Source organism: Ornithorhynchus anatinus, chromosome X1, assembly GCF_004115215.2.
Source record: "Ornithorhynchus anatinus isolate Pmale09 chromosome X1, mOrnAna1.pri.v4, whole genome shotgun sequence".
In the NCBI taxonomy this organism is placed as follows: Eukaryota; Metazoa; Chordata; class Mammalia; order Monotremata; family Ornithorhynchidae; genus Ornithorhynchus; species Ornithorhynchus anatinus.
The window spans coordinates 7,078,964-7,089,465 of NC_041749.1; the positions used below are offsets into that span (position 1 = coordinate 7,078,964).

Consider the following 10,502-nt stretch of genomic DNA (forward strand, 5'->3'; position numbering starts at 1 on the left):
CCCCTCTCAGGGTCGCATCTGGAGAGTTTCCAGGACTCTACCAGTCTTAACTACGGGAGGGAGGGTCAAGCCGAGGCCCATCCATTCCATTCCTAGCTTGGCCAGTGGCTAGTGAGTAGAAGGCTATCTGCTACAAGTCAAAACTCACCCGTGCTGGGCAGCAGTAGTAGGGGAAAGAGTCGAGGGTAGAGACTCAAGTTTACAATTGCAGAAGGTGGCAACGGCAAATCACTTCCAGATTTTTCCCAAGAAAACTCTGTGGATCCACTACCAGAACGATTGCAGATGGAGAGCGGGGCGTTCTGGGAGTGATGTGTCCGTGGTATCGCTATGGGTCGGAAACGACTCGACGGCAAAAGACAAGACAAGATAATGTCATATTAATGTCTGTCTCCTCCTCTTTGCTCCCCAAACCCACGCTCTTTCCACTAGACCATTCTGTTTTTCCCATGTTGAGCACCTAATCTTGGATTTAAAAGATAATATGGCTCCAATCTCAGAGGTATGACTTGGGGCAGATGTCTGAGAAGCCAGCAAACAACCTACCTAGATCACAGGAGACAGAGGCCCTGAGGCCCTCGCCTGGAAACAGATTTAAACACCAGTATGCTGGACATCATTCCGCCATGACATCATTCATTCAGTTGCATTTGTTGAGCTCTTATTGTGTGCAGAGCACTGTTAATAAGCGCTTAACAAGTCAGGTCACAAACAAAAAGCTCCTAATAAACACGGAAAACTGGCAAGCAGAAATGAAGAGAAAAAACATCCATTTAGTAGTAGTTGAGATTTTAAAATGTGCCCTAAAATTTTGGTTCTCTTCCCTTACTGTGAATGAAACAGAATCTTTAAAAGCTAACTCCTATAACTGGAAAGCAAATATGTGTTTGGAACCAGAGGGTTTTTATCATTTACACAATTAAAATTGAGAATTACTGATTGATTTTTTTTTTTTTACTTCCCTGTTTGAGGTTTACTCATTCTCTGTTTCCTACTGTGTCTGGATGCTTCAGGGGTTGCCCTGCTGGAGTTAGAGGACTTTTCAACAGGGCAAACCAGTACAAAAAATAGAAAATTTTAAAAATAGAAAGTTTCATTGGCAAGTTCATTTCCATCCATTAGTATAGCACAAGGTGAAGAAGCTCAGTACAGATGTTTGGAGGATAACCTCATTTCCATCGAAAAAGTTAACATCGGTTTAAAAGTCAAATTTCAATTATGGTAAAAACTTTTTTATATGAAACCATCAGATCTTAGTTGTCTTTGTTGCCAAGACTTAAACCTGCCACGGGAAGAGGCAATTTGAGAATTACCCAATTTGTTTGATCTAAGGAGACAGGTCAATTACATCATTCAAAGCAAAAATTTCATAAGGGGCTTTGATTAGCTGTACCTGGTCTCTTCATGGGGTAAATCAACCTGAGAATTGCCAACTTTCCACTCGTCTTGGTGAAGTGTCGATCCAGACAGCTACCTGAGGGAACAGAGAGAAAACGACATTATTGTGGTATATATTAAGCGATTTCTATGTGCTAAATGTTCCTTCTGCTTTGCCCTTGATCTTGGATTTGCTTCTTTTTTTCATCCCTTCATCAGCCCCACAGCACTTATGTACCTATCTGTAATTCATTTATATTAATGTCTGTCTCTCCCTCTAGACTGTAAGCTTGTTGTGGGCAGAGTACATGTCTACCAACTCTGCTATATTGTAGTCTCCCAAGTGCTTAGTACAGTGCTCTGCACAAAGTATGTGCTAAATAAATATGATTGACTGATATGAGCCCGTAGTGGGCTGGGAATGCGTTTACTGATTCTGTTGTATCGTATTCCCCCAAGTGCTTATTACACTGCCGTGCTCACAGTAAGCGCTCAGTAAATGTGATTGATTGATTGATCGTACAACTGGATCAGAAGCAGTCCCTGACGACAATAGGCTCACTGATGAAGATGGAGGGAAAACAGATGTTTATCCTCATTTTGCAGATGAGGAAATTAAGCCACAGAGAAGCCAAAGTGACCTGCCCAAGGTCACACAGCAGGCCAGGTGCAGAGCTGGAACTAGAATTCAGGTCTCCTGACTCCCAGACCATGCTCTTTACACGAGGCCCCCTGCCTCCCTAACAATTTCTCCCTGATATCAAAATACCTGCTATATTCATTTTTCCTGTCTTGATCTCAAGAATGATATTTTCTTCCATGAGAGCTTTTTGCCTTGTATGGATGGATTAGTTTGTGAGAAGAGGTACACAGTAACATACCTGTGAGAAAAATGTTCAAAACTCTCTTAAGGAGGGCGTTTGACAGAAAACCATTAACCTATTCATGATGTAGAAACTTCTGTGGCAATTAGACCCAGGAAATCGTTTGGCATTCAACCCCTGCCAAATTTGTGGGGGATTAATTGGAGATGCGTGGATGGAAGCTGATTAATTTTCTTTCTTTTTCCCATCCCACTGCAACCTACCGCTCTCCTTGTGCCCACAGACTTCTTCTCTCCCCACTACGTCTTTTTACCTTCCTCATCATAATAATAGTTGTGGTATTTGTGAAAAGCTTACTGTGTGCCAAGCATGGTGGTAGGCACAGGAGAGCAGGTCAGACACAGTCACAGACACAGAGAAGCAGCGTGGCTCAGAGGAAAGAGCCCGGGCTTGGGAATCAGAGATCATGTGTACGAATTCCGGCTCTGCCACTTGTCAGCTGTGTGACTGTGGGCAAGTCACTTCACTTCTCTGTGCCTCAGTTCTGTCATCTGCAAAATGGGGCTGAAGACTGTGAGCCTCACGTGGGACAACCTGATTACCCTGTATCTACCCCAGAGCTTAGAACAGTGCTCTGCACATAGTAAGCGCTTAACAAATACCAACATTATTATTATTATTGTTATTATTACGCTCTCCCAGTCTAAGGTGGAGGAAGAACAGATGTTTGGTCCCTGTTGTACAGACGAAACTGGAGTACATGTCACAGCGCAGGCAGATGGCAGAGCCAGAATTGTAAATAAAGAGCCTCTGAGTACCGAGACTGTTATTTCCACTAGAGCACACTCCCTCCTTCCTTCTCTTTCTCTTCTTCCTCCTCTTCCTCTTTCCTTTCCTCACCTTCCCCTATTTCACTAACAAAAAGTTTATTTCAATTTTCCAAGATCTTTTTCCTGCCTATCTAAACTCCACCATTGAATTAATTTATTCATTTTTATGGTATTTGTGAAGCACTTACTATGTGCCAGGCACTGTACTAAGCGCTGGGGTAGATAAAAGCTAATCAGTTTGGACACAGTCCCTGTCCCACATGGGACTCACAATCTTAATTCCTGTTTTACAGATGAGGTCATTGAGGCCAGAGAAATAAAGTGACTTGCCCAAGGTCACCCAGCAGACAAGTGGCAGAGCTGGGATTAGAACCCAGGTCCTTCTGACTTCCAGTCCAGCGCTTTATCCACTAAGAGAAGCAGCGTGGCTCAGTGGAAAGAGCCCGGGCTTGGGAGTCAGAGGTCATGAGTTTGAATCCCAGCTCTGCCACTTGTCAGCTGGGTGACTGTGGGCAAGTCACTTCACTTCTCTGTGCCTCAGTTCCCTCATCTGTAAAATGGGGATTAACTGTGAGCCTCACATGGGACAACCTGATTACCCTGTATCTACCCCAGCGCTCAGAACAGTGCTCTGCACATAGTAAGCGCTTAACAAATACCAACATTATTCTCTGTGCCTCAGTTACCTCATCGGTAAAATGGGGATTAACTGTGAGCCTCACGTGGGACAACCTGATTACCCTGTATCTACCCCAGCGCTCAGAACAGTGCTCGGCACATAGTAAGTGCTTAACAAATATCAACATTATTATTACTAGGCCGTGCTGCTTCCCACTACCCCACTATTTCGCATACCTCTATTCTAGATCTTTAGAAGAATCACTAGAGAATCTCCACAGAGCTGTCATCTGATAAAGGGACTTTCACATGAAACTCTCTCTGTACCACTCTGAAAATATCGTGTGAACGCATTGTTAATAATTATGGTATTTGTTAACACAGATAGGCAGAGACAGTAGTTTATTGCAATTCTAAACTTTGACCAGGTGAATTTTTCCTTCCAGATCATTCCTTACCAGCTCTAAACAATCAAGATTCACAACCCCTCCCCACTAATCAGTGATCCTTGGCCTTTTCAAAGGAGCTTCCTGGTTAACAGGACATGATGAACTCGTGCTCTCCGGGGATGGCTCACTGGAAACTTTGCACCTCTGCAAATGACAGTCCATTGCCAAGAACTCACTCTGACACACTCCTTTAATTTTTCAGGTTTCTAGCAGATGGGGTTCAGTTTTCATTTATTATTATTATTATTGTACTAGTTAAGTGCTTATTTCGTACCAATCACCGTTCTAAACACGTTAATCAGGTTGGACCCAGTCACTGTCCCACATGGGGCTCACACTCTTAATCCCCATTTTACAGATGAGGTAGCCAAGGCCCAGAGAAGTGAAGCAACTTTCCCAAGGTCATACAGCGGATATTTGGCAGAGCCGGCATTGGAACTCAGGTCCTTCTGACTCCCGGGCCCGTGCTCTATCCAGAGAGGATAGAGAGGAGGTTAATTCATTCATTCATTCATTCATTCATTCCAAGCTGTACTAAGCGGTTGGAATGAACAAGTCGGCGACAGATAGAGACGGTCCCTGCCCTTTGACGGGCTTACGGTCTAATCGGGGGAGACGGACAGACGAGAACAACGGCAATAAATAGAGTCGAGGGGAAGAACATCTCATAAGAACAATGGCGACTAAATAGAATCGAGACGATGTACATTTCATTAACAAAATAAATAGGGTGATGAAAATATATACAGTCGAGCGGACGAGTACAGTGCCGAGGGGATGGGAAGGGAGAGGGGGAGGAGCAGAGGGAAATGGGGGAAAAGAGGGTTAAGCTGAGGAGAGGTGAAGGGGGGGCGGTAGAGGGAGTAGAAGGAGAAGGGGAGCTCAGTCTGGGAAGGCCTCTTGGAGGAGGCGAGTTTTAAGTAGGGTTTTGAAGAGGGGAAGAGAATCAGTTTGGCGGAGGTGAGGAGGGAGGGCGTTCCGGGACCTCGGGAGGACGTGGCCCAATGCTGGAGCCAAGTCAGGATACGACAAGCCTTTGGATCAGGGTTGTGGCAGTTTCACTAGAGAGGAAGGAGTGAGAAGCAGTGCTTCCTAGCAGAAAGAGCCCAGGCCTGAGAGTCAGGAATCCTGGGTTCTCATTCCAGCTTCACCTCTCATCAGTTATGTCAACCTGAGCAAGTCACTGAGCGCTACCAAATTAATCCAATCACTCATCCTATCCCTCCTTGATTACTGCATCAGCCTCCTTGCCGATCTCCCTGCCTCCTGTCTCTCCCCACTCCAGTCCATACTTCACTCTACTGCCCGGATCATTGTTCTAGAAAAACATTCAGGCCATGTTTCTCCACTCCTCAAGAATCTCCAGTGGTTGCCCATCCACCTCGGTATCAAACAGAAATTCCTCACCATTGGTTTTAAAGCACACAATCTCCTTGGGCTCTCTTACCTCACCTCACTACTCACCTACTACAACCCAGCCCACACGTTTTGCTCCTCTAATGCCGATCTTCTCACTGTACCTCGATCAAGTCTATTTCGCCACCGACTTCTCACCCTTATCTTGCCTCTGGCCTGGAAAACCCTCCCATCTCATATTCGACACGCAATCACTGTCCCCGACTTCAAAGCCTTATACTAATGTTGGTATTTGTTAAGCGCTTACTATGTGCAGAGCACTGTTCTAAGCGCTGGGGTAGATACAGGGCCATCAGCTTGTCCCACGTGAGGCTCACAGTCTTAATCCCCATTATACAGATGAGGTGACTGAGACACAGAGAAGTTAAGTGACTCGCCCACAGTCGGCCAACTGACAAGTGGCAGAGCTGGGATTCGAACCCATGACCCCTGACTCCCAAGCCCAGGCTCTTTCCACTGAGCCATGCTGCTTCCCATATTTTTGAAGGCACATCTCTCCCAAGAGGCCTTCCCTGAGCAAGCCCTCTTCAACTTCCTGCTGCGTCACCCAGACTTGCTCTCTTAATTCATCCCGTCTCCCAGGCCCGTAACACATATATGTACATATCTGTAATTTATTTATATTAATATCTGTCTCCCCCTCAAGACCATAAGCTCATTGTGGGCTGGGAATCTGTTCTACTGAACTCTCCCAAGTGCTTAGTACAGTGCTCCAATCCCGGCTCTGCCGCTTGTCAGCTGCGTGACCTTGGGCCAGTCACTTAACTTCTCCATGCCTCGGATACCTCATCTGTAAAATGGAGATGGAGACTGTGAGCCCTATGTGGGACAACCTGATTACCTTGTATCTACCCAGCGTTTAAAACAGTGCTTGGCATATAGTAAGCACTTAACAAATACCAACATTATTATTATTATTACTCTGCACACAGTAAGCACTTAATAAATATGATTGACTAACTCTCTGTGTCTCAGGTCAGTCTTCTGTAAATTGAGGATTAAACACCTGTCCTCCCTACCTCTTGGACTGTGATTAACATAGTGTGTGATTAACACATACTATTATTATTTTAAGCTTCCAGTCCAGTTCACTTTGGATTCCCCTCTTCAAATCCCTACTTAAAGCTCACCTTCTCCAAGAGGCCTTCCCAGACTGAGCTCCCTCCTTTTTCCCTCTGTGCCCTCTACCCTCCCCCTTCACCTCTCCACAGCTAAACCCTCTTCTCCCCCCTTTCCCTCTCCTCCTCCCCCTCTCCCATCCCACCCCCTCAGCACTGTACTCGTCCGCTCAACTGTATATATCTTCATCACCCTATTTATTTTGTTTATTTTGTTTAATGAGATGTACATCACCCTGATTCTATTTATTTGCCATTGTTTTTATGAGATGTTCTTCCCCTTGACTCTATTTATTGCCACTGTTCTCGTCTGCCCGTCTCCCCCGATTAGACTGTAAGCCCGTCAGAGGGCAGGGACTGTCTCTATCTGTTGCCGATTTGTACATTCCAAGCACTTAGTACAGTGCTCTGCCCATAGTAAGCGCTCAATAAATACTATTGAATGAATGAATGAATGAATGAATTCCCTGCTGATTCCAGGGGCACTGTCCTCTCTCTGGTTTTCCTCCTCCCCCTTTAGCCGCTCCTTCTCCATCTCTTTCACTGGCTCTTCCTCTACCTCTCCAAGTACCTCAAAGTCTCTCAGAGTTCAGTTCTGGGACTCGTCCTATTCTCCAGCTGCACTCACTCCCTTGGAGAACACATTCCCTCCCTCGACTTCCATTATCATCTCTACGTGGATGATTCCCCAGTCCACCTCCCCAGTCCTGACCTCTCTCCTCTGCAATCTTCTAATTTCCTCCCGCCTTCAGGACATCTCTATTTGGAGATCCCGCCAGCACTTCAAACTTAACACGTCCAAAATAGAACTCCTCATCCTCCAACCCAAACCCTGTCCTCCCCCTGTCTTTCCCGTGACTGTAGGCAACACTATTTGTATTTGTATTTGGTATTTGTTAAGCGCTTACTATGTGCCGAGCACTGTTCTAAGCGCTGGGGTAGACACAGGGGAATCAGGTTGTCCCACGTGGGGCTCACAGTCTTAATCCCCATTTTACAGATGAGGGAACTGAGGCACAGAGAAGTTAAGTGACTTGCCCACAGTCAAACACTACTGATCTCTCTGTCCTGTGAACTTGTAACCTCGCTATTATTGTCTACTCCTCTCTCTCATTCAACCCACGTATTCAATCTGGCTCCAAATCCTGTCGATTCCACCTTCACATTGTCTCTAAAATCTGCTCTTTCCTCTCCATCTGAACTGTTACCACTCTAACCCAAGCACTTATCATATCCCATCTTGACTACCGCATCAGCCTCTTAGCTGACTTCCCTGCCTCCTATCGCTCCATTCTGCATTCTGATGCTCAGATCATTAAAAAAAATTAGAAGTTCAGTCTACATCTCCCCACTCCTCAAGAATCTCTAGTGGTGACCCTCCCACCTCCACATCGTACAGAAACTCCTTACCGTTGGCTTTAAAGCACTCGATCAGCTCACCCCCTCCCAATCCATCAATCGGTGGTATTTGTTGAGTGCTTAGTGTGCGTTCTTAGTACTAAGTGCTTGGGAGAGTATGTCACATTATTCCCTACCCACAATGAGCTTCCAGTCTAAAACATGAGTTTACAGTCCAAAGGAGGTCTATCTTCCTTCTCTGATTTCCTTCCACAACCCAACTCACACGCTTCACTGCTCCCACACCAACCTACTCACTGTACCTCGATCTTGCCTATCTTGCTGCCGTCCCCTTCCAGCCTCCTTCACATCCAACGGATCATCACTACCCTCTTATTAAAATCCCATCTCCTCCAAGAGGCCTTTCTTGATTAAGCCCTCTTTCCCCCTATCCATCTCCCTTCTGCATTTGTGTAATTGGATCTGCACCCTTTAAGTACTTGATATTCATCCCACCTTCAGCCCCACGTCGCTTATGTACATATCTAATTTATTTTAATTTGTGGGCTGGGATCTCGTCTACCCACTCTGTTGCACTATACTCTCCCAAGCACTTAGTATGGTGCGTTGTACATGATGAGCGCTCAATAAATACCATCATTTTGAACGTTTTTAGGATGAAATTGAATGCCGAGGACAGAGCCATCCAGCAACACGCTGAGTAATTAGTTTGCTCCTAGTCATCCATTTTTCCCTGGGACATTACCTGACAAAAGGGCTGGCCTTGCTCTCTGTTTGTTTTCTTGTCTTTTATATCAGGGTCCTTCAGATAGGAAGAGTGAGAGGCAGTAGCTTGTTTGGGTGGAAGTCAAGGGAAAGAAGAGTTTCAAAGGATGACCTTGAGAGTCTGCCGCTTTTATTCCGGATAGGTCAGCGTCTTCTGTGCATTCAGATAATTTTACGGGAGATGGAGGTCAGCTGGCGGTTTGTCTCGCCTTTTTCACCCACATGGGACCGTTCTCCATGCCTGAAATACAAAAATATACGATTGAATGAATGAATGAACTTTTAGAGTTAAGCCGATTCTGTAAGGAAGACAACTGAAGTCAAATTCAGCGCTCTTTCACGATTCTTCAGTTTTCTGGACATTCTTTTTCCCCGTAAATGGACAGCCATAATGCCGGTCGGTTATCATCTAGAAGAGCAGTTTATTGCTTATTATGCAGCAGCAGGGTAGGTAAGGTGGCTTAAGCTTGTGACCTGAATCTGACTCTTTCCTGAAGTCAGACCAGCTCAGGCTCGGCGCCAAGCTGAGGTTAGCCGGAGCTGGTTCAGATTGCAGTCAGCCTGTTGGCTCTATGACTCACTTGGTAGCCCCTTCTGTGAGCTTCGGGTCGAACCATTCAATCGAACGAATCAGGTGATGCTATTTCCTGAGCAATAAATTGGAAAAAATTGTATTAATCTTAAAGGGAAAGCAGGCCAGCATATTACTGGACCCCGTGTATCCCCAGCTCTGGCCTAGTAATAGTAATAATTGTGGGAATTGATAAGAATTTACTGTGTGCCAGGCACTGTACTAAGCCCTGGGTGCATATAAGCAAAGAGGGATGGACACAATCCCTGTCCCACATGGGGCTCACAGTCTTAATCCCCATTTTACAGATGAGGTAACCGGGGCACGGAGAAGTGAAGTGACTTGGCCAAGGTCATCCAGGGGACAGGCGGCGGAGCCGGGATTAGAACCCAGGTCCTTCTGACTCCCAGGCCCGTGCTCCATCTACTAGGCCATGCTGCTTCCCTCTAGTCAACACTACCATTTGGAACACATCAATCCCCTCCTCCTCCCCTGCAGAGTCGGGGGAATGTGCAAGTTGTATTTCACCAAAAGAGGCAGAATCCAGTACTACTCTTCCCCAGAGCCGCAAGGTCTGTCTCTCCTCCTTAGCTCCTACACCATCCCTGCCCGCTTACCTCTGGGGACGGAGCAGGAAACCAGCCTTCAGGCCACTTTCGAATGGAAAGCAAATCTCCGAGAGGCCCCAGCGCATCGCAAATGTTTTAAATAAATCAAATACATAAATATTGAGACTGTAGAGCTCAAACTAGCCAAAGTTCTTAGTGTTTGCTTTAGAGTCTCCAGGCATATAGGAATGTCTCCCGATCTTTTGACATTTTAAAATTCTTCAGTGATCTCATTTTTCTCCCTTTGTTCTTTTCATCTAAGATGCATCTACCCCATTTTGAAAAAAAGGACATGGGTTCCGTGTTTCAAATGGGGAATTCAAAAAGCAGATAGCACGGTACATTCATCTTAACCAGTGGCATTTTTCATCTACTCTAATGTTAGTCATCCTCAAAGTGTTTCTCTTTTGTGGAAATAAGGGATCTACCTCTGGAGCTAGGCTCAGTCATGTGATTTGAGGTCTTAACATTTACTGTTTAATTCTTGCAGACTCATACATGGGGTTGAATCTAGTCAAAGATAATTATCCAAGCTCAGTGCTAAGGGCATGATATTTAGTCGGTTCT

General features: G+C 45.5%; 1 non-coding gene across 1 annotated transcript; it reads left to right on the forward strand.

Moving 5' to 3' along the window:
* On the forward strand, positions 1-138 carry LOC114807247. The gene has a single exon (XR_003755299.1). It is a non-coding gene; the product is annotated as a small nucleolar RNA SNORA7 (small nucleolar RNA).
* Positions 139-10,502: the final 10,364 nt, after the last annotated feature.